At 35.0% G+C, this 26056-nt stretch overlaps 1 pseudogene; it reads right to left on the bottom strand.

Moving 5' to 3' along the window:
* Positions 1 to 976: 976 nt before the first annotated feature.
* LOC149568662 (kinesin-like protein KIN-8A) lies at positions 977 to 3862 on the bottom strand (annotated as a pseudogene).
* Between the last annotated feature and the right edge of the window lie 22194 nt (positions 3863 to 26056).

The raw sequence follows: 26056 nt of genomic DNA on the forward strand, positions 1-26056 counted from the left end.
CATTTGCTAACACTACAAATGCTTCTACAACTCTTGTTGTTCTCTGTTTTGTTCTGTTCTATTCTCCGAATGCCTCCCTTGATCCCCTTTTATACTATTAACCAAGAGTTTTCTAGTTGCTTCTTGATAAAGACAACTCAACCAAGAAGTTTCTAGTTGCTTCCTAACCAAGAAGCTTCTAGTTGCTTCCTAACCAAAAAGTTTCTAGTTGCTTCTAGAAGGAGTCAATTAATTAAAAAATATTTGTCCTAACTCTAACAATTATTCCCTAATTAATCACATATGGATGAACAACTATCCAAGCTACCTAAAACTAACATATGGTAAATCCTTGCTATAACTGTAAATATACCTTTCCATTGTTTTTAAATAAAAATGTTAGGCTATTGTTGAAAACATTGATACCGTGATCAGTTCATGCTTGCTCAACCATATTACGATCCTAACATTTTTCATATTTGATAATCCTTCTTAGATGATTATTAATGATCATTTTAATCCGTGCTACCTGGTCAAAGTAAACAAATTTGGTTATCTAGTTCACAGTACAAGGAAATTTTTGGATTCAATTTTTGTATTCTTGGCAGTTAGTTGAAGCCAAGTTGAAGCCATTTATTATTATAACGAAAATTTTGTTTTTTTAAATTCAACAGTACAGTAAACTTCTATACATATTCCCTCTTTTGGCACTCATCTAAAATTAATAAGTTAAATGGCACTGCCCTGTTAACTGGTGCATCTCTGAGTATTTAAAAAAATTCATATAAAAATTCTTCCACTATCTAGTTACCAAGTGATAAGAATGGTTATATAATTTTTTCAATTCTTGGTTTTGTGAATTTACATATTTGATATATCTAAACTAATCATAATCCAATGAATACTATATTCTCTCGAAGTTTGATATATAGATACCATCGTAGCAATAGCAGACTGGAATTTTTCACAATGCATGGTGATTAATAGCCCTTGACTATTAACTTCCTTGGCCTGTTGTTGGATAACTCAGGCCTTGTTTTTCAAGAGCAATTAACTTTTGTTGCATTCTTAACTCTTGAATCTCCTTTTGCATTTCAAGGAGAAGCTTGTAGTGTTCAATTTTGACTTCCCCTTCATTTGCAATACTGCTGACCTGTAATATCATGATACTCCCTATCAAAGATCATTTTATTGACCAGTTCCAAATAAAACTAAACTGTTAAAATAGCAATTGATTAAAATCTAGTCATAACTTACCTTTGTAGGAATCTCTTTTGCTCGATTTGCCCAGTGAAGAGTGTTTTTCATTTCTGTATAAGCTAAATTATTTGGATTGATATTTGCAATAATGGAAGTTTGGCAATTTCCACCTAATGAGTCCTGCAATCATGCAACGCCTATCATGGTCAGTCGACCCTTAAAAGATCCTGCCAAGATAGTTTTTTCTTTTTTATATTCAAACATTTTCAATTGTTATGTAGATATATGCTGGGCAAATTCCTTATAATGGCTTACATCATATTCCTTATAATGTCATTCTAAAAGCTTACAAGTGAGAAAAGTAGAAATTGGGAAAAATCTTAAGGATAATAATTTTCATACCTTGAGAAGTTGAGTTAGTTTTGAATCTCTGTAAGGGATGTGTCTTTTCCTTTCTACTAGAGCATTTATGCAGCTACTAAGGGCCAAGAGTGATTTGTTTATGTTGGCTCCTTTCGCACATCTGACTGTCCTTTGATTTGTGGCCACAGCCCTCTCAAACCCTGCCAAATCTACTAGAGATAGTTTACCCTTGCAAGTTTCAGTGTTTGATCCCCCATCCACTTTCCATTCCACCATAACCTGCAACAATAATCAAAACAATTTAAAAACAATTTAAGTTATGATCCTACATAATCTTGAACACTGAAAAATTCTAAATTAGAGGACTTGTATTATGAAGTGCAAACCTGAATAATAGCATGAGACCGAGACGAAGTCTCATTCATTCGAGTGGACGCTGTAGTTCTATTCTTATTTCCTTGTTGAAGTAATTCCATTACCTGCATGCAAGCTTATTTAGACAAGTTTGTTGTATGATTTGTATTCTCTGTTGTGTATCCAAATTTAACAGAAAAGTGAAAATCACACCTCTTTGGTTGAATAAGTCCTGCATTGTGTGATCCCTAGCAACGATACATTGCCCTGAAAGAACGAAAGTTCATTTAGGTCAATAAAAGAAACCCCAAATGCTCACACAAAGAACTTGAGATTGGACTAAAGAAAACCTGTTTATCCTCTCTCAGAACAAGAGGCCCGCCAGGGGAGAGGAGATCCTTCACAGATTCATTGTAAATCTCAATATATGAAAGCACAACCACTAGTTCTTGGTAACACTTTTGCTGCCCAATTTTTGTAAAGATATCTTTTATCGACATGGTCACCACTCCTCGGTTCTCAATGGTTCCCAACATTGTATGAGTTTTGCCTGCCCCTGTAGCTCCATAACAAAACACACATGCATTTTTTCCATGGAGAACAACATCAACAAGCTCTCGAGTGCTGCACACATTCATTCCAATCAATTACACAACATTCTATAGAATTCAGTACAACTAAAAACAATATTAAAATGGAAGCTATTCTGAATTTTTCTTTTCTAGACAGCCTGCATGTTTGCATATTGTATTATCCACAATAGGAATTGAGTAATATCTAATTGAATTGCTTTTCTCAAATGCTTCATGCGTAGTAATTGAAATATTTTTGTCACAAAACAAGATTAGATCACAAGAAATATCAGATATTTTAGCGACAATTAAATACAAACACTTAACCAACTATCGACACAGTAGCTTAGTCGGAATCTATTATTCACTTCTAGTGTAAGTATCACAGATATTTCTGACATGTAAATCAATTCAACATAGAAAACCGGCAATAAAATTCTAATATACGGTGCTCAATTCAACGTAGAAATTAAGAGAGAGGGCCAAGAAAATTTGGTTTGTATTATTTCTTGAAGAAAATGAAGCCTATTTTATGCATGGTTCGAATGCATGTATTATTTCCTGGAGAAAATTCAGTTTGCATGGTTGGAATGCATGCATTATTTCCTGGAGAAAATGAAGCCTATTTTATGCAACGCTAAGTATGCAAAGAAAGTGGGGCAAATGAGGAAATTCACTACCTTGCATTGTAAACTTCTTGTTGCTCAATAGATTCATGGAAAATTGCATCGAATTTGTAAGTCTAAGTACTATTCTTCTTGGAACTTGAAATTTCCTTGTTTCCAATTTCTTTCAGCAAGAGGTCCTTGTCGCTCACGGCACCAACACAACTACGGGCAACTAAGGGCTATGACCCTTGCATAAACCTTAATCCTTTCTGTAAGCTCAGAAACGTTTTTCCTTCTACTCTTCCTACTCTTGCCACTAACTCGAAATCGTCCATCTGTAGAGTCACAAGATAATTCCTCTGACAACTCAAAGCAGAGCCCTGAATTTTCCACACTGAGAGAATTGCCGCAAAGCGGAGTCAATAGTTCCTTTTCTGCCACTGTTGTTGACATGCTTGTGCTACTCTACTCCAATCTACTTCCAAGCATAGACTTTGGAGGTTCTACTACTTTAGAGGCTTCACTGAGGGGCTCGACATTTTTGTCCGAGTGAATTTGCCTCTGCTTCAAGCTCTTAAACCCCTCCTTGAAAAGAGCAAAAGCAGAAGAACATGTCCTTTTATATGAATCTTTATGAGAATGGCTCTTCGCCTTCTTCGGAGATGATTTAGAAGTGCTGCAGCTCCACAGTGAACAAGCATATATGATACCCAAGAAGAGTGTTGGAAACAGGAAAACTAGAGAATTTAAACAACATAATTCCATGCTATCATAAACAGGGCTCATTTTCAAGAATGCCTCGCTCTGTCCTTGAACATATAGTCAATGAACAAAGAAGAAGAATTTGAAATTTGAAGCACATTTTCCATAATTTATAATCAGTCGGCCACCATCTTTGACAAACAGCATAAAGTTAGCTGATAGAAAACGTCTCTCAATTATTTTCGGGCCTTCCAAGGTCTGACAATAGGATTTTGCTTGTAGTTCGGGCAATACAATGTTGCTGTCCATAATTGCTTTTCAATTTAAAGTTAGCAGTGAACGTTAAAATGTCTACGGATTTTGCTGGCGGTAATTATTTTCCATTTTGAAGACTATCTGCCATTCATCACACCATTGATTTCTCAGTGAACAGCATTAAAGTGATTGAATATATAAATATAAAAATACATTTAAATCTAATTTTGGAAGTAATATCCAACTACAAGATACATTTCATTGTCTCCATATTGAATTTTATAAATGCTTAAATACTAGTTTTTGCAGTGAAAGTAGGTGCATTGGTTACACTGAGAAATACGTTTGTTGTGGGCTTTTGAGATGCATTCTATGTGGTTGATGTGAATTGTCTTAGGGAAACCTTATATGACTGCAAATTATGCAATGGTTACGTGGAGTGTTGATGTAGATTGTGTCAAGATATTTTTTAAAATTTGATTACACAATTATTGAGATCTTATATTTTTCTTACTGCCTTACATTATTTTATTATATTACTATGAAAATATTACTAGATTATAGTAAACATTATCTTTTGACCAAACTCACCATCATCATTCCCTTGAGCTTTCTCACTTGTAGTGTCCCTCCCGCTTCATCCTCTGCAAATCTCATTCCTTTTGGAGACCTTTGTCTTCTTGGTACCCTAGTTGAATTTAATCTTTCAATTTCTCCAGTGATCTTTCTTGCTTCCTTAAATCTTCTCCTTCTCTTCCTAGCCTCAAATCTCCACACCAAAGGAGTAAATTTATTGTTTACAACCATTTCCACATGCACATAGTCATCCACATAATTCCTCCCTAACCCTAAATCTACTCTGGTAGCAATGAATCTAGTCCCAACAAGGAATATTCGAGTTAATATTTTAGACCACTTTTTTTTGCAGTTAATAATTTTAAACCACTTGTGACGCTTAATTTCATTGCTGCGATTAAATCTGCTCCCTAGATGCTTACTAGGATCCTTCTGCAACAGCCCTTGAGGCTTACTAGGATCTGCCTATTGTTGTAGGCCAAGGGAGGCTGACCAATAACCATTTCATAAAGAAGTATGCCAACACTCCACCAATAGGAAATTTTATCATGACTTTTAGAAAGTATGAATTTAGGTTCCATATACACTATTGTCCCACACATAGAATTGGACCACATTTATTCATCAACTTTGGATGTCATTGTACAATTCTTTTGAACAAAGATCCAATACTACGTGTGGCCATATACTTTTATTTGAGATCTAAATCCAGAGTCGAATACAATCTTGATTTTGTCTTGAATGAATTTGAACTATAAAAGGATGTTCCACCTATGTCAAGATATCCCTCTCTACTTTCATGTAGTCCACATGATTCTCTATAATAATTTTATCCTTTTGCATTACTAATTCCATGGTGTATATATATATCACTTGTTGCTCCCTTTCATCTCACCTAGAACACCTTACAAAAATGGTGTTTCATATTACAACACTAATTACACCACTGCGTCAGATGTGATTCCTCAGTCCTCATTTGGGGACGAAGTGGTGAAATTTTATCTTGCAAGAATTTTCTACACATAGTCGCATACATCTGAAGGTAGTTCGATATTCATCAGGCAAGTTTAAAATTATGATGGATACTAATCATTGTTTTAGTGAATTGATAAGAGCTAATGGAGCATGATCTTTCCAAGAGCTCAACTAAAATGCGACGTGCATGGGGTCTGTGATGCTCATGGGGTGTGCTTTAGTGCAAGAGACATTGAATTCTGCAGTTGTAATTAAGCATTCTATCCTACAAATTATTGGGCGTGGAATTCACGTAAGTGCCGGTTGAGTAGCTGTGTTCGGCAGAATCCATTGAGCTGTGCAAATGCTATAATGGCAGGGCAGTTCCTCCAATTCACCAATGTATCTTTGGCCGATGAAAAAACTCCTCAATATACACAAGGATTTATTCTGAAAGGATGTAAAAGTGTATGCCTCAATAATTTCTCCTTCTTGGCCCTCACTGATTCCATTCCTGTTATTTGTAAATTATGGTTTGGCGATCTACTGAGTATGCAGGCTAAGGATAATTCATCCCAAGGAGAGACATTGTTCATGAGATCGACTTCTTTCAATTTGCAGCAATCGCAATCCAAGGGAGGAAGAAGAAAATAAATTGCACTCTTCAATTCAGTTCCTTTGTGCGTTATCATTTTGGGTACTTTGTTTTTGGGTTTTCGACACAAGCATAGAAGAGCCCATCAGAAGATTAAGAATGAAGACATACCAAGATCGAGAACATTTGCCTATTAATTTAGGTAGTTGTTTAATTTATGAGGACAAAAGGTCATTTCCATTCCTCAAGGAATGTTAGGATTGAAGAACACTAAGAGCGCTAGGGTGAGAGTGCAAGGGTGAATTAGGTATTCTAGCTTTTTTAATAACGTCAAACCGATTGCACAAGTACCATATCAAAAATGTCAAAATTAAACTAAAACATAATACACAAGCAATCGAAGAACTCGTAACACCATATTTGTTTTTCAAGGAAACTCGGTTAAGAAAAAGACCCTGATGGGGATGGTACCCACAAAGATATCAGTAACCCTCCTTCCCTCCCTCTCCCCCTCTCAAACCCCTAACCTCTATCTTTATCTCTACCTAACTCCTAACCCCCTCTCTCTAATCCCTAAACCCCTAATCCTCTAACTCCCTCACTTCCTCCCTCTACCTTTCACTAACCCCCCATTTCTCTTTGTCTACTAGTTCTACATAACTTGATCGGGTTTAGTAAGACCTGACTGACTTTTGAGATACTATGAACGATGTAGTTAGGAATCAATAACCCAATCGAGTTATTGAAAAGTGTAATTAAAAGAACATGTCAGCAATTATTATGTTGTTTCATTGTGGGCCACAAGATTCTACTATTGTTTCATGTCTTTCTACACCAGGTATGCAAATATTTGGTCATTTTTGCTTGGGAATGTTGAACTTGATCTATTTTCTTGTGTCCACATGTTATTTTATGTTTGTATCTTGTGATTGAGCATAAAAAAATGATGCAAATTTTTTTTAATTTTGTATTTGATCGTGTATTTTTGTTAATGTTATTTTTTATATGGAAATTTTCTTGGAAATGATGAATTTGATCTATTTTCTTGTGTCCACATGTTATTAGATGTTTGTATCTTGTGACTAAGCATCAAATAGTGATTCACATTTGTTTAATTTTGTATTTGATTGTGTATTTATTTCATGTTATTGTTTGTAGGGTGATTTGCATCTACAATCATGGGAAAGACTAAGAGATGAACTATTGAAAAATGAGAGGCAACAAAGGCACAAACAAGAGAGCGTATGAGGAGATTACGTGAAGGTGCATCATCAAATGCCTCCAATGTAAGTGATGAGAATCTACCAATTCAAATTGACATGATCAATGCACCTAATGTTGCAAATGAAAATCATAAGCATGCAATTATTGATATTGATGTCACAAATGCACCTAATTCGACAAACAAAAATGTTCAACATACAACAATTGTAATGATTACAACAAATACACATACACCACCTAATGCACCTAATGTGACATCTCAAGTTAAAATTATGAATGTACACAATGCAAGTAATGGAAATATAGAGCATGCACCTACATCAACATCTCCTAGAATAATTTGTAGAAAACCAAAGTTTCTAATTGACATCGATGAAAATATTTTGAAGCCAGTGCATGATAAAATGTCAGCAAAAAATTGTAGAAGAATTGTTAAAAAGATTTGGAATAACTATTTTGAAAAATTAAATCAAAGTAGAAGATGCCAACTTGTTGAAATGCTTTAAAATCTTAAATTTAGAGAGACAATGATAATTTAGGGGTTAAGAACATCTGAAATTGTAGTGATAGAAGCATTGTTAGAAATCTCTTTGATGCATACCAATCCATTGGTTTAAAATCACATAATACAAGTCAACGTGTCTTTACATCAACCATAATACCAGGAAATGAAATGGAAAAATCTTGTATGGTAAGCCAAACAAGTAAATCATTAAAGATAAGTACAACATTGTTAGCTAAAGCTTTAGTGAGACGAGAGAAATTGGAGAATTCTAATTATATTTCTTTTTGGTCATTCCAAGGTGGACTCTCATGTAAGGATAAAGTTATTGTTGATGCACTAAGAATATTAATTGAAAACCTTTTGGTGTGACAACACAAAGGCTACACCAAACAAAAAAGATGTTGTCGAAAGACGAATTGGAAAAACAAACCATGAGGCACATGCAAAACATTATTTGGATATGACTCAAACACATTTTTATGAAATGTTAATTCAAGAATTTCCTCAAATTAAAATCAGCCAAAGGTATTTTGAGATGATCAAACCATTATGTGTTAAGATAAATCATACACACATTACATGTTGAGTTTTTTATGCATTATGATGTTTATCATTATATATGTTCTACTTTTCACTCTAGAGATATATTATAGGAATGTGGTCTACAAGTGCCTCCTAAGTTACCGAGAGAATTTATTATGAGTCTACTATGTCAACGAGATGATGGGTGCATTTATTATAAGACAATGTGTTTGAAAGGTTTTTTCCTTCAATGTGGTGATTTGCAAAAGCTGCATAGATGCCTACATCCAGATATCACACATGGAATTGGTAAGACACTAGTTTCTCTTGGAAAGTACAAGCTAGTTACATGTGGTATTAAAGATGGACAATAATTAAAGAGGTGCGAGTTAGTAATAAATGATGTATGTGTAGCTAATTTTATGAAATTGTCTCAAGAGGAAATAGTTTGAGTACATACGTCATACACATAGAGCTAGATAGTTAGATGTGCAATTCAACTTGTGTAAGGACACTTTTCCCTTGTGTACAATTGTGTCAATTGTTAACTTCACTATAAACTATACACTAAATCCTCAAAATGAAGTGCAACCAATGTATTACAACTCTATGCAAGTGTCAATTTTGTACACATAGCATTTATTCATGCACATGATAGCATAGAGGAGTGTAAGGAAACTCATGTGTGGAAACAGCTTCCTACACTAATCTCATAAGGAAAGTATGATGCAAATCCTATTAAAATCTTCTACACTTACAGATTCAATATCATGTAGACAACAATATTGCAGCCAACCATGCATACAAAAAATAGACAGAGAAAGAAACACATAACACAAAGATTTGCCGATGGGGAAAAACCTTTTGGTAAAACAACCCCACCCCTTCAGAACCTGCACAATGTATTATCTTCAAAACAAGATTACAATACACTTGCAATGCAAGTTCAACATCAACAACAGAAGACTTCAGTAGCTACTCGTAGTCATGATCTCCTTACACACAATTCAAGATGTCGACACATCAACATTATTTGCAAGAAATACATTTTACAAAACAAATAATAAGAATAGGAATTATACAAGGTTGAGACACCTTATTCCTAACAAGGAGGACATAAAGGTTTCAAGAGAGTATCACTTCTATACCAATGATGATTGAATTCATTCAACATAGTTTGTGCAAGGATGTTTTGGAGTTTTCTATGAATATTTTAGGGAATGAGATGTAAGATACAATCACAACATTATATGGTCAAACAATTGCACCACACAATTCAAGAATGCAAAGGTGTTCTATTGATTGAGTAGGATGCATGTGAAAAGTGGAGTGCAACATTTTTGGAATTTCACCAAGGCAGTACATGGAAAGGAGGAGAAGGATAGTGTTGGAGCATGTGTGAAAAGAGCCATTAGTAGAGAGGAATTAAAGTATGAAGGTGACACAATATTAGAAAATATTGAAACAATTGTGCAATGGTGTAATTCTATAATTGGACTAGGTAATAAAAGTAGGTCTATGGTTTCTAGATATTTTTGGTTGATATGTAAACCTAACATTGAAATTTTGCAAGATTGTTGTACACTTACAAGATCAAGTGAGATGCATTCATTTCGAAGTTCAAATGCAACATCACTAGCCATTCATACTAGAAATCTTGCATGTTTTTTCTCTTCTTGTATGCATCATTTATGGGATGAATGTGAATCAAAAGAGAGGGTTGACCGGTGGTCTTGTAGACCTTTGCATTCAATCGATTCATATCAACTACCTACAACACTACAACTCAACTAGGTTGAAGCATCAATAGATTTTGAGCATGTATCTAACCTTGTTGAACCAGGTACTAAGTTATCAATTTAATACCTAGTTAAAATAGATTAATTTCAATTTTGGCATTAACGCATTGTTCCATATAATGTAGATCACGTATATGCAATTATTGTAGATGAGAATAATGATGAAGGAATCAATTAATTTCTAGGCAAAAATGAAACTGATAGCTACAATCATTGATTGTGAGGGTATTGAGTACCTAGTAGGATTTGTTGTTGTGACAAACACATGGTGTAGAAGGTAGTATATTTTTGTCCATTGGCATGTAGATATATTTAAGTCAATTTTTCATGTTTAATGTATTAATTTTGAATTTATATTATCTTTACAATTAAATGTATGTACTCTATCAAGAATTATAGCACATGGTTTTTTAAGGATTTTGAGACACACAGACATGTTCTTCATTACTCTTGCCTTATTGTTGCAACGAATATTTAATTGAGACCATATCATGGTAGATCTCTTAAAAGAAGTTATCAAAATTTATGAATCTAGTTGTGAGGAAATACTTGATACAATAAGGGTTAGAGATGATCCAAAAGTTTCCTTGATTGATTGTGTGCTATATAGATGAATCATTCTACATATGGTAGAATAGTTTTGAAAATTTTGTATATATGTCACACGAAATATTGAAACTTCACAATGATGTGCATATGTAGATGCCAAATTTTGTATTAAAAAAAGAGAAGACATGTAACATGTGAATATTTAGATGTCATATTTTGTATAAAAAAGCGATAAGAGATGTAACATGTGAATATTTAGATGCCAAATTTTGTATATAAAAATAGTAAGAGATAGAAATATAGTATATTTTTATATATTGTTATAGTTACAAATTTGGTTACTGTGTCCTTACTATCACACTATGGCACCCCTTTTTACGCTTAAAATGGGTCACTTTTTACATAGCAACTACTCTTTATCCTTAATCCCTGATTCCTCAACTTTTTCTAGCATCTACTTAGGTGTCAAAACCATGGATTTAATTGGTTTTAAGTCCCCTTGGCCTTGTTTACATTCCCAACCATCAAATCCTCACCACTTGCTCCCTAAAACTAGGGCCTTCTAGAAATCCATTCTTCAATCACTTCCAAAACTGATTCTTTCAATGTACACCTTCTATTAAACATATATAATCAATATCATCTCAAAAAATTACCCCTTGTTAAGGTAAATAAGTTGCTAGCATACCCTTGCATCAACTTTATACCCTCCAATCATGCTTCCTTACAATGTACACCCCTCAAGCCTTCTTTCCTGCACCTTATTTGATTAGTTTTGTATAATACATGTTATATTGGGCCTTCACTCATCCATAGTTTCACATCAGAGAAATACAACAATAATTTTTGTACCCTTTTCCTACTCTTACCAATGGTGTATACCTACATTTTGTTCATCTTGGGATTCAAAATAATTTTCTATTGGCTCTTGTTGGCTAGATTTAGGCTAAGTCCAATCTTTCTAGGGCCATATAAATCCTTGGACATTATCAAGCACATTGCACAGAAGTGTCCCTAAGAGTCTTTAGGCAACATTGGGCATCAATCTTTGACTGGTCATATCTGTAGTGCCTCTCCCATTTGACTTTTGTAAGTCGTCCTGATGGATGCAACCTTGCTGATCTTTTGTTGTGATGGGATCATGATTGTGACCCTGAGTGGTCTACACTGTTGAGGTGTTTGGGTTTATGTTTCTGTATTAGTTGCTTTGATTATGATTTTGACTGATCTTTGAGATTATGATGTGATTTTTGGTTCACTAAGGTTTGTGCCAGTGGTTACCAGGATTGATGTGGTATCATAAGGTTGTTCCGTGATTACCCTGAGATGTGTGTAGAGATTTCACTATGTTCTATTACCATGCTACATGGGACTAGGTTCCTGTAGCAGTGGTTAGTCATGTTTTTGACTATGTTCGCTTATGTGTTTTAAGTGCCTTATTAAATGCATTAATGATTAGAATGGATTGTTCTTGTTGGATTATTTGGTTATGTGTTGCGGACATTTACCTTGTTATATTTCTGATTAGAGAGATATTTGTTACTCATGTTATGTTTACATTTGAGAGGACCTGAGGGTCAAATGTTACTCTTTGATTCCAGTATAATAGATATTAGACTACTATGTTGTTCAGTTAATCATTTTGCATGATGATGCCATTTTGAGATGACAATGTGTTTCATGATGATATCTAGTTATTTGGTATTTGGACATACCAATGATTAGGTTATGTGATGGATTTAATGCTATGGTTATTTACTTCATTCTTGCGTTGTTATGCATTATGCGAATGTGAGTGATGTAAATAGGTTATTTTAATATAATTAAATAAATGGTTAAATTAGGTGATTTAATGCATTTATTGTTTCGGCTATGTTATTATATGCAATTGCACTTGATCGTGTTGTTTAGTGTGCAGGATTTATATCCCTAGCAGTGGCACATGGAGTTAGTGATTCAACCATTCATATTTTACCAATGTCGTCCTTGTATGGTCGACGTATCCTTTATTAAATGTTTAATTTAAACCTTTTGGTGATTAGTAAATCCGAACTCATTTGCATTATGTGTTTAGACCAGTGAGTGTGTTTGTGCATTTAGAAGTTTGCATTTGTCGCAAAAGTGTTAAGTGTTTTTCTATGTTTTTGAGGTTTTCAGGTTTTAATCTTTTCAGATTTAATTTCTGGCAGCTTTGCCTTAGGTGAATTTCCATTACAGATAATAACCTATTTTCATTTGGGTTGATTCGGAGTTTAACTACTCCAGCTAGCTATTTTCCAGAATCGACTATTCACCCAAAAAGTGAATAAGAATTGGAAAAGTGATTTCCTAAATCACTTATCACAATTTGGAAATTGAAATTTGGAGAGCAATTTGGAAATCCTCTTCTGTAGGATTCTTGTTTTGTTCGTTCTAGGAGCTATGAGCGTGGGATCTTTGCGAGGTTGGTCTTGTTGGATTCAGCTCGAGGAGTTCTTGCTTTGCCGTCAGTTTTAGCAATTTTGGCAGATTGATTATTTTATTGTGCGGGTTTTGGTTTCTGCCCCTTTTTCCATTAGGTAGGGCCTTCCCATTTTATTGGTTTTACTCCGTTTCTGCTTCCGTTTCTTGCAGCTGTATGTTAGGAGGATGAGAACTAGTGTTCCCCTCCATTTTTGTTTGTTGGTTCTGCCCGGTTGGTCGGGTATGAACATTTTCCCTATTTTTGGAATGGGAGTTTGGGTTTTAACGCCGTTATGCTGGTCGTTTTTGCATACGATGTTCGATTCCATTTATTTTTTGATTTTTTGAGTTTTTGAACCCAAATGCCAAATGGGTTTTAATTTTGAAGTTTTCCAAATTTTTGGGGTTTTTACCTCGTTTTGTGTGCCACCCTATTTTCTCGAGTTTTCTTGGCACAATGTGGATCGTGGACCTTGATGATCCATTTGGATATCAATCAAACCACTTTTGCACTTTTATGTTGCATTGGGATGCATGTTGCATCCGTACTCCCGACGTTGTGTTCGGTTGAGTGATTTTATACCTGTTATGGTTTCTGTTGGACCTTTGCTTTTGTTTCGTGAATGCTAGGATTCATGTAGAATCCATACTCTTGGATTGAGGCCGGATGAGTAAGTTCATGACTTTTGGTCTTGTTGCATCATTGGGATTCGTGTAGAATCCATACTCTCGAATTGAGGCCGGTTGAGTGATTTTATGATGTATGGTTTTTTGGCTTTGGGATTCATGTAGAATCCATCCTTCCTATGTTGCTTTTAGTTGGGTGTTTCTTTGCATTGTGTTCTCATTCCTGTCCTTGTGTTATGATCTTCGTGATGGTGGTGCGCCACACATGAGTACATGCGCGTACATTTGTTGGCTAACTTGCGAGGCTCGATATTTCGTGGATTTGTCAAAAGTTATGATCATTGGGGTTGGGATGGGAGTATGCATGCCCATGAGCACTTGTCGTAGGATGAGCATGGGTAGGGTAGGGTAGCATATGGAGGGGGCTTCTATCTCGCAACCCGACGATCATGGCATCATGGGTTGGCAGAGGAAGCTTTATATAAGTGATAATTAAATAAATGTGTGAATGATACTAAAACTTAAGATAATAAAAAGGTTTGGGGTGCAAGAGCCTTTCCGTTGAGGGATGTTGAATCTGCACAAGTCCTAGCTTGGGCTTTTCGATGCCAAGCGACTCTCCATGATGTTAGTCCCTACATAGTAGCCTATTGAGTGTCTGACCAGGACCTGTACTCCTTGCATTGTCTTAGATTCTTGGTTCAGCCATCATACTGTCTGGCGTAAGTGTTAGCCATGGATGTTCTTTTGTGTGTTTGTGGTTGGATCATTATCTCCATCAGCATGGCAGGTGTGGACCTATGGGTGCCACGTGGTTGGGAGGCGTAGCTACCTTCACCATTGCTAGGGATCGGTGTATAGAGACGATCTTTTATCCTAGTGCGACTCTTGCTAGATGTCTTCACTTGGTACTTTGGGTTTCAGAGTATGATTTCTTGTGATTTATGCTTTCATTGGGATGCTTGTATATCATGTTTAGATGATGTTAGTTTACTTGGTGCATTCCCTTATCATGAGGTTTAGCATATGATTAGATGCTGTGAATTGTTGTATTAGCATATCTATTGCTTATTGTCGTTTAGCATGTGATAGGTGATGTTATCTACTATAGGATTATCTTATGCTTTTTTACTAGCATGTTAGATTTCCTTACGCTTATTTTGTTGCATGTTTTTAGTAGTGATGCCTCGATTACGACAGTACCGATGATCTGGTCAGTGGCTTGGGATGTTACGCGCAGGGGATGGCTAGGACCCACGATGGTCTTATGATGCTATTGACAGTTGGGAGGAACCACGTACTTAGTTGGTTATTTTTCTCATTGCAATGTTAACTATGTTATTGCGATGTTTCTTTCAGTTGAATGTGATGTTTCCTTTCTGTAATTTTTCCCTTCTCTGTTTGGTAGATGGTTAGATCCTAGTGTTCTATCTTTCAGTTATTCTATTATTGTTTGAGTGCTCTCGCCTCAGAATGTGGATCCGGTACTCCCCAGTGTGGAGGTTTTTCTATGTGTTTGGCCTTTTTACGAGTTTCTTGAAGTGTTTTTGTTTTCTACGGGCGACATTTGTTCAGCATTGTGCGACATTGATAAAGTATCGCACGCCCATAGAAAGAATGTCGTACGATACTATAAAGTATTGCATGTATTATTGAAGAAGTATCGTACAACACTGGAAGAGTTTCGTATGACTTCATGAAAAATGTCGTGCGATACTTTTCCAGTATCGCAAGCCTTCTTGAGTAGTGTCGCACGCACTATGGGAGAAGTGTTGCCCTCCCTTAGTAAAAAGTGTCGCACGCCCTTTGGTTAAAACTTGCGCGTGCCAACAACGGGCACTTTTTGTAGCGTTCTGATCATTTTGATAGTTGATCTGGATACCCTTTTGGGCGTTCTTCAAGCCTATGTTGTTGCATTTTGTATTTAGGAGGTTTCTTTTGAAATTCATTTTTTGGGTTTTTGTTGTAGTCCTTCGGGGTTTAAAATATATCGTTTAAGTATAAGTTGACGTATACTTAAGATATATTTTAATATATGCGACAAATTGTTTGAGATAGGTTTCAAACCTCTCAGAGATAAGTTATGGATTCTAGGAAATTTCAGGGCTTCAGAAATCCAGACTTAGCCAATTTTCAGGGCTTCAGGATTTCAGGCTTAGCCAGATTTCAAGTTTCCTGCATTTTACCCTAGCTTGGTGTTTTGTTGATGAGTGGTTGTTTCTTGTGCCCTCATCATGTGCGTTGTCATTTTTGGCTTTTTTTGTGTGTGTCAGTTTGGTAGTGGCGTTTGGAGATTCGTTGGTTGTCGGGATGGTGGTGAAGTCTTCCATTGCGATCATTGTGATCCCTGTATGATGTTGTCATGTGCATTCATACTTGCAAAAAAAAAAATTCTTGGCTGGTATTTCATCCTTGTTTCCAAGGATCTCCAGGTGGGGCATTACAATATCTATGAGCTCGTACAAAGTATTGAAAGACTATTAGGTGCTACAAGATCATGTTTTTGAGGCCTACAATAACCTATCTCATTTTTAGAAGATCTAACTTTTTTTTTAATTTCACATGGTCCCTTTCTCGCCTAATGCCAAAAGTTGCAATGTTGTTCAGTTCAAATGAGCAAGGTTGTGTATATTTTAAACCATTCATCCTAGCATCAAACCATCTACTCCATTAGCTCTTGTTGGTCATGTTTAGGCTAGGGCCAACCTTATTTTGGTGATAGATTCATTCGAGCATTATTGACTGCACTAAACAGAAGCATCCCTAAGGGTCTCTAAGCACTATTGGAAAATGATCTTTAAATGGGTATATATCTTAGCGCATGCGAGGTATTGATGAACTCTCAGGTGCTATAGGATCAAATTGTTGAGGCCTACAATTAGCTGTCTTTGTTTTAGGAGATCCAACATTGTTTGGATTTGGCATACCTTTCTCGTATAATGCCAAAAGTTATAGTGTTTCTCAGTTCATATGAGCAAGCTTGTGTATATTTCAAACCATTCATCCTAGGATCAAAATGTATACTTGTCAGCTCTGATTGGTCTAGTGTTTTTCTAGGTCCAATCTAATTTCAGTGATAGAGTCCCTCAGACGTTATTGACCACATTAAACATAAGCATCCCTAAGGGTCTCTAAACATTATTAGGCAGAGATCTTTGAGCAGAACATCTCTAAGCTCTTTTAAGGTATTGACAAACTGTTAGGTACTACAAGATTTTTTTTTTTCAAGGCCTACAATAACCTATCTCATTTTTAGGAGATTTGACTTTATTTGGATTTGGCATCCCTTTCTCGCCTAATGCTAAAAGTTGCATTGTTACTTAGTTCAAATGAGCAAGGTTGTGTATATTTCAAATTGTTCACCCTAAGATCAAACCATCTTTTCTATTAGCTCTTGTTGATTAGGTTTAGGCTAGGGCCAACCTCATTTTTGCAACAGAGTCCATCGGGCGTTATCAACCACACTAAATAGAAGCATCCCTAAGGGTCTCTAAGCACTATTGGGAAATGATATTTGAGAAGTCATATCTCTAAGCTTGTGCGAGGTATTGACAAAATATAAAGTGCTATAGGATCACATTGCTGAGGTCTACAATTACCTATCTTTATTTTAGGAGATCCAACTTTGTTTGGATTTCACATCCCTTCTCGACTAATGCCAAAAGTTGCAATGTTGATCAGTGCAAATGAGCAACATTATGTATATTTCAAGCCATTTGTCTTGGGATTGAATTTTCTTCTCTATTATCTTTGTTTGGCCAAGTTTTGGCTAGGGATAATCTCATTTCAGCCACAAAGTCCCTCAGACATTATTGACCACACTCAACAAAAGCATCCCTAAAGGTCTCTAAGCTACATTGGTGACCTTGTGAGGCTAATTGCTTTAGTGACTCAATCCAGTAAAACCAAAGTTGATTTGATTTTTCCATTGTACATGGTGGAAGTGTCAGTTAGAGTCTTTTCACATCCTAACTTAACAAAAAAAAACATTTGGCCTTCCACTCTTTAAGAAAAAGATGTGAAGTTTCCATATTGCAACTTTTGATGCAAAGATGACACACATAGCAAGTTTTGAAAAATTCTTGCAAAGCCTTTTGGAGCAAACTCCTACACATATTAGGTGGCATAACAAGCTATAAACAATATTATAAAATCACCTAATTTCACTGTTAGATCCTTTCTCAAGTTTGCTTAATTACGCATGCCAAATGGGCGTCAAACCACAAGATAAGGGTTTCCAAAAGACATCTAAATAAGTGTGAAATTTTAATAATTTGACACAAATACAAAAAAATGACATATTTTTATTGTTCATGTCTTATTAAATCAAAATAAGTCACATATGATTTTGATTACATCTTAGAATGGATTTGATAAACATGTTACATTTTCTATATAAAATAATGAACATGTGTGTGTTTGAGTAATTACAAGAAATAAATATGAAATACAAATTTGTACACACACATTGTACAAGTTGGATGGAAATTAAACTTTAATGTATATCAAAATGAACAATAGTGTTCCATATGAATCATATAGTTACAAAAAGATGCCATTTCTCATAGGTACAATACAAAAGTTGAATGTATACAAATGTTGATTATATACAATACAAAAGTCGAATATATGTTAATATTGTGTAATGGCCACAATGAATATGTATATCTCTATCAATATCTATGATTGTGCTAGATCATCAAAACTAAGCCTCTTTGATGCAGTACATGGCTCACCAGGTGTCTATACAAGGAAAATTAACATGCTATATCAAATATCTTATCTAATAACAATATGAAAATAACTAAAAATTAGGTTATAAATTGTGGATAGTTGAGTTCTTGTTTACCTCATCTCTTTTTCCCACACTTGGACTAAATGGTGATGATAATTGGCTCTTTCATGGATGGGAATGACTCCTACCAAAATGATGAGGTAGAGTGATGATGGGAGATACAACTATCGATGAATCCATGCTCATGGGAGGCATAACCAGTGACGAAGCAATACTAGTATGAGGCACCACTTGTATGGTAAGTGATAAAATGTTAGATTTGTAGAAATAGGTGTTAGGGATTTCAAAATAGAGCAAAAAAAACAAATACATACTAGATCTTGATTTGGATCTCTTGTGTTAATGGGAGGCACAACCATTGATGAAAAAATGCTAGTATGAGGCACAATTTGTATGGTAAGCGATAATAGTAGAATTATATAGTGGAATTAAGGATTCCAAATAGAGTAAAAAAAATACATACTACAACTTGAGTTGGACGTCCCATGCTAACAAGAGGCACAACCACTAATTAATCAATGTTGGTATGAGGCACAACTTGTATGGTAAGCAATAAAATGTTAGAATTGTAGAGTACACATTAACAGTTCTAAATAGAGTGAAAAAAATATGTACTATAGTTTGAGCTGGATCTCCCATGCTACCAAGATGCAAAACTAGTGATGAATTAGTGTTGGTATGAGGTACAACTTGTATGGTAAGTGATAAAATGTTAGAATTATGGAGTACAAGTTAGGGATTTTTATCACGCAAATAAGAAATTGAAATTGAGATCACAAGAGTGCTTTAACTAAGAATCTAGATGCTTACCTCTAGCTTTTGTTGTGTTTGACCCCATCTTTGATGCTTAGGACTCTAAAAAAAATGAAATGTGAAAGGATTTGTATGAAGTTCCGAGTGGTGTTGTAATAGGTAAGACATAAATAACACATGTTGATAACCCAAAATTGTTGATAATCACTATAAAACTGAAAAAAAAAAACATGTACTCATTTGTAAATACAATTGTTTAATATGTATATAGGACCAATGCGTACCATAACCTCATATGCATATCAAGTACTTGTAGGAGGAAAAAATACTTGTGAGACAACTTTGACAATTGGTTGGATGGAAAAACATAACATGTTATGACATGGTGATGGAATTTAATTGAAATAAAATATGAAAATTTACTCTTCCCTATCCTAAACATTAGTAGTGTCAGGTGCATTCATCAACTCTACAAAAATAAATTAATTTTACTTCCATTCATTCATAATAAATTTCAAAATATAGACTTGGCATGCATTTAATATCTTTTTGTGTTTGGGTGTTCTTGTTGATTTCTTTCTCTTTTCTCCTGACCTCGAGCCACGTGGGGTACCCTAAAGAAAAAAAAAAACCATAAGAGGAATGAATAAGATACATCATGAGTTTGACTCAAATTGTAAACTTTATAGGTGTGTAAGCTATGACACGGCATAGCTATCAAGGCCAAAGTTAATGGTAGAAAGTATGACATCATCAACTTGAGAAATTTTAGCCCTCGACTAGCCCTATAAAATAGTAAAGAGTATTGTTATAAATATGAGATAATGTTGTAAATGGAAATAAGGTACAAGAACAACAAGAAGATAAAAGATAAGAAATAAGGACATGAAGGATGAGATTTGAAGGATAGATGAAAGATAGGGAAAACTGCGGCTTAAAAAGGCTACAAGGCCTGAATTGAAAACAAAGAGACTAAGAAAGAAAATAGAGATACAAATGAACTTTCAACACCTTTTCAAAATATACAAGTGTAGATTCATGACCTCCACACTCTTGCAAGACACCCTAGGTGATATGGAGGTTGACAGGTTCTTCTATGGGGATGGGTATATGGAGGATAAACTCATGATGTTCATTAGATGGGGTTTGCACTAGTACATTTTGACTAATTTTTCAACAAAAACTAGTCAAATTTTTGACTCATGTTGGTCAAATTTTTGACAAACTATTTTGTCATTATTTTTTTGGTAAAAAATTCAACCAATTTTTGACCAAATTTCTGATGATCGCTATATGTTATAGCGATAAGCCTCCCTTTCACTCATTGAAAAAACTCATTGCCATGACTTATAGCAATACCTTCTCCTTTTTGATAGAATGATTCACTATATTCTATAGCGATAATCCTCCTTTTCGCTCACCAAAAACACTCATCGCTATGACTGATAGTGATATCTCCTCATTTAAGATAGAAGAGTTCATTATATTCTATAGTGATAAGCCTCCTTTACCAATCATTGAAAAAAATCATCACCATGACTTATAGCGATATCTCCTCCTTTTTGATAAAGGAGTTCGCTATATTCTATAGTGATATCTCCTCCTTTTCGATCACTGAAAGCACTCATCGCCATGACTGATAGTGATATCTCTTCCTTTTCAATAGAAGAGTTCATAAAATTCTATAATGATATCTCCTTTTCGATCACAGAAAACACTCATCACCATGACTTATAGTGATACAACATCTCTATTGCTCATCACTGTAATGATTATATTTGTTTTCTATTTGCCGATGATCACTATATGTTATAGTGATAAGCCTCCTCTATCGCTCATCACTATATTATTTTTGCAGTTTCTTCACATAGCGATAAAAGGGATCGCTATATGTCATAGCGATATACTTTCCTCATTGCTTATCACTATGTCAAGATTAGGCCTTCTTTGTATAGCTATAAAAGAGTTCGCTATATTCTATAGCAATATCTCCTCCTTTTTTATCACCAAAAATAGTCATCAACATGACTTATAGAGATGCAACATCTCTATCACTCATTGCTGTAATTATTATATGTGGTGAAAACACAAAAAAGATATAGCGATTAGCTATAAAGTAAGGAGATCTCCATGAGATATAGAGATTATCGCTAAGCAAAATAACAAGGTTCTGGCTTTGATGATTAGCAATGATATAGAAGTTGTCACTATGATATGTAGTGATTATTAGTGATCGAAAATGAATAGATGTTCTCTGGTGATAAGTGATTAAGCTTGGTGATCATTATAGTTTATAGTGATGGATGAATGTTTTAAAAATGAGGTATCGCTATGAGTTATAGCAATAAGTTAAAATCGATCACAGATCACATTTTGTGCAATGGAGATATAGAGATTATCGCTAATCAAAATGACAAGGTTCCAACTTTGGTGATTAGCAATGAGATTGCTATGAGATATAGCGATTATTGCTAATCAAAATGATAAGGTTTCAGCTTTAGCAATTAGCGATGAGATGGAAGTTGTCACTGTGATATGTAGTAATTATAGGTGATCAAGAGTGAATAGATGTGCTCTAGCGATAATAGATGAAGCTTGGTGATTGCTATAGTTTATAATGATAGATTGATGTATTATAAAAGAGGTATCTGATGTAGGAGCATCCTAGGTTTTCCTTGTAATCTTGCACATTTTGTTCATTCTGTTAGTTGCTATTGAGTTCCAGTTTCTAGTTGCTACCGAGTTGCAATTTTTAGTTGCTACCAAGTTTGTAGTTACTACCTTATAATCCCTTTGGATGTTGAGTGCTAGTTTTGGAAAGTTTTCTTTTGTCGAGTAATTTGTGTCTGGTTCCTATTTGGGCTGACTTTGCTCACATTTAATTTTGGTATGGTAGTTATATTTGCTGAGAGTCGACTTGTGGCTTCTCTATGTTCTAGAATGTTCTGTGAGCCATTTTGGCAAGTATATATAGAGTGTTTAGGCTTAGAATTAAGGTGGATTAGAGATCAACAATTAAGAGAATCCTTAGAGCAAGATAGAGGATGCAAACTTCCAAGATCAAATTTGAAATCTAATTTTAAATATTATTGGTCGTAACCTAGAAGGCCTTAAAACTGGGCATGTATGTTGAATATTTGGAGAATCAATAAAAGTATTTCACTCTTCTTCCTCCTTTGGTTGTTGTTCCTTGTGTTTTCTTCTATTGTGTTAACTCTTGCAGGATGGTTTGGATTGCTGGGTGAGCCTTTGGCCCTAGTTATTCATCCTTTGCTTGTGTCAGTTGGTATTAGATCTTGAGGTTCATCCTTGTGGAGATTGGATCATGTAGAACCCTGATTTAGATTTGGTTGTAGGGTGGAAAATCTGTGGATTTGACTTATAACTTGCAGAGGGTTACAATCTTGCAGGCACTGATTTGTAAAGATGATTCGTGGTAAAAGAAATGTTGATGATGCTATATTGGATCAGTTGAGAAAAATTGTAGCCAAATTAGATACTGTGGAGATAGCCTAGAGAAGAGGAGTACATCTTGATGATGTAAGTGATGATGAAGTAGTAGCACCAAACCATAATCCAAAACTTGAAGAAGATCAAGATGAGGAAAGATTGTTGTGAGTGTTTTCTAGGGAAAATTCAAAGCTTGCTGTAGAATTTGTTCCTTGTAACGGAAAATTGGATACCAATGTTGTGTTGGATTGGATTCATAATATGGAGAAGTTCCTTGAGTATGAAAACCCTCGTAATAATAGAAAAGTGAAGATTGTAGTCACTAGGTTGAAAGGTCATGCATCATTATGGTGGGAGCACTTGCAAATTGATAGACAAAGGAGAGGAAAGGAGAAGATCAAAACTTGGCCAAAGATGGTGAATAAGGTAAAGAAAAAATTCCTCCCTATTGATTACCAAGTTAGCCTATTGAAAAAGATGCAAAATTTGAAAAAAAAAAAAAAGGACATGAATGTGAAAGAATATACTAAGGAACTCTATAGATTGGACATCAGATCTGGACATGTGGATGATGATGTTGAGAAAATTGCAAGGTATATTAATGGATTGAGATCTAGAATTCAAGATGGAATAAGTTTTGTGAAGTTGGAAAGTGTGGAAGAAGCATATTAATATACCTTGACAGTTGAGGAGATCTTGACAAAGAAGCATGAACAAAGACAAAGAGGTAGAGGTGGTAGATTCCAGATAGGCAGAGGTAGATCTTATGGAGAAAGTGGTAGATATGATAGTTCTATGCAAGATAAAGGAAAATTAGAATGGAAGAATGATGAAAAAGGCAAGATTGAATGGAAAAGTGGTAATTCTTACCGACGAGGTACTAATTCTTACTGAGCAAGAGGTAATTCTTATTCTAGAGGTGGATTTCATGGTAATTGTTTTAGATGTAGTAAAGAGGGACATAGATCTTTTGAGTGTAGATCCTCTGAAAGTAGGCAAGGTAACATAAATGTTGTGATTCAAGAAGATGATGAGGGTTCACCAAGTGGACCTGAGACTGGAGAAAGTCTGATGGTGAGAAGAACCTTATGCAATAAGGGAAGTGATGAGGAACCTATTTTAAGGAGAAGTCTTTTCAAGACAAGATGTAAGATGGTTGGAAAATGCTGCAAAGTGATCATTGACAGTGGAAGTTCTACAAATCTAGCATCAGAAGAGCTGGTTACCAAGTTGCAGTTGCAGAGGCTGAAACATCCCAAACCTTATCATGTTTCATGGATCAAAGATGAGCATAAGATATTGGTAAGTGAACAATTCCTTGTGAAGTTCAAAATTGGACATTACTTTCATGAAGTTTTGTGTGATATTATGCCTATGGATTGTTGTCATATTTTGTTGGGTAGACCTTGGAAATATGATAGATATGTTGTGCATGATGGAAGATTGAATCAATACACTCTTTGGGTGAATGGGAAGAAACAAACATTGCTGCCTTTGATTGAAAGTCCAGATGAGGTTAATTGTACTACTATAAAATTTGTATTGTTAATAGGAAACAATTTGAAAAGGAAATGAAAAGGAACCAAGTTTGTTTTCCTATAATTGCTAGAAGACTGAGTTGTGTGCCAGCAAACAGTATTAGCTGAGTACTAGTCAATGTTGACCAAGTGACAATAGAAACTAATGGAAGCTGAGCACCAGAGGAAATTACAGAATTGCTGAATGAGTATAAAGAGATTGTTGCTGAGGATATTCCTAATGGTTTACCTCCAATAAGAAGTATAAGTCATTGTATGGATCTGATTCCTGGAGCTAGTTTTCTAAACAAAGCACCATATAGATTGACACCTAAATGAAGAACTTAACAAACAAGTGCATGAGTTGTTGCAGAAAGGTTTGATTAGAGAAAGCTTGAGTCCATGTGCTGTACCTATTATATTAGCACCTAAAAAGAATGGATAATGGAGAATGTGTACTGATTCCAAAGTTATTAAAAAGATCACAATGAGATATAGGTTTCCTATGCCGAGGATGGATGACATAATGGATTGTTTGAGTGGAGCAAAGTATTTTACCAAGATTGATTTGAAGAGTGGTTATTGTCAAATCAGAATCAGAGAAGGTGATGAATGGAAGACTGCTTTCAAGACAAAAGATGGTTTGTATGGATGGTTGGTTATGCCTTTTGGTTTGACTAATGCACCTAGTACTTTCATGAGGTTGATGAATGAAGTTCTGAAAAGATTTTTGGTTAAGTTTGTGATTTTTTATTTGGATGATATTCTGATATTTAGTAAGACTAAGGAAGAACATCTTGAGCATATTAGACAAGTATTGCAGAGGTTGAAAGAGGAAAAGTTGCTAATTAATCTGAAAAAGTGTTCTTTTATGCAAGAGGAGAATGTGTATTTGGGATTTGTGATTTCAGTTGATGGATCCTAAGAAGGTTAAAGAAATTTTGGAATGGTCTACACCTAAGAATGTGGGTGAGGTAAGATCATTTCATGGTTTGGCTAGTTTTTACAAAAAGTTTATAAATAATTTTAGTGTTTTTTGTAATGCTATGACTGAGACAATGAGGGGAGATAAAAAGGAATTGAAGTGGACACACAAAGTTTATAAGAGTTTTGAGACTTTGAAACAAAAGGTTGTTGAATTACCTGTATTAGCTTCACCTTATTTTAACAAAGTATTTCAAGTGGAAGGTGATGCAAGTGGTAATGCAATAGGAGTTGTATTAAGTCAAGAAGTTAAGCCTGTTGCTTTCTTTAGTGAAAAGTTGAATGATGCTAAAAGGAATTATTCTTTGTATGTTCAAGAATTTTATGCTATTGTCCAAGCATTAAAGAAGTGGAGATATTATTTGATTCCTAAAGAGTTTGTACTATATACTGATCATAAAGCTTTACAATACTTGGGAAGTCAACATAAATTGAATCAAAGACATATGAAGTGGGTTGAGTACTTGTAGAGTTTTACATTTGTGATCAAGAATAAGAGTGGAGTTACTAACAGAGCTGTTAATGCATTGAGTAGAAGACATTCTTTGTTGACTAAAATGAAGGTTGAAGTTCTTGGTTTTGATGAAATGAAAGAGTTGTATGATGTTGATCCTAATTTTTCTGAGGTGTGGAGAGAGTGCAGAGCACCAAATCTGATGGATCACATAAGTAAGTATGATGAGTATTTCATTTAAGAAGGTCTTTTGTTCAAAGTTATTCAGTTGTGTATT

The sequence above is a fragment of the Cupressus sempervirens genome, chromosome 3 (genome assembly GCF_028749045.1).
Source record: "Cupressus sempervirens isolate cs-2001-9-10 chromosome 3, ASM2874904v1, whole genome shotgun sequence".
Classification (NCBI taxonomy): domain Eukaryota; kingdom Viridiplantae; phylum Streptophyta; class Pinopsida; order Cupressales; family Cupressaceae; genus Cupressus; species Cupressus sempervirens.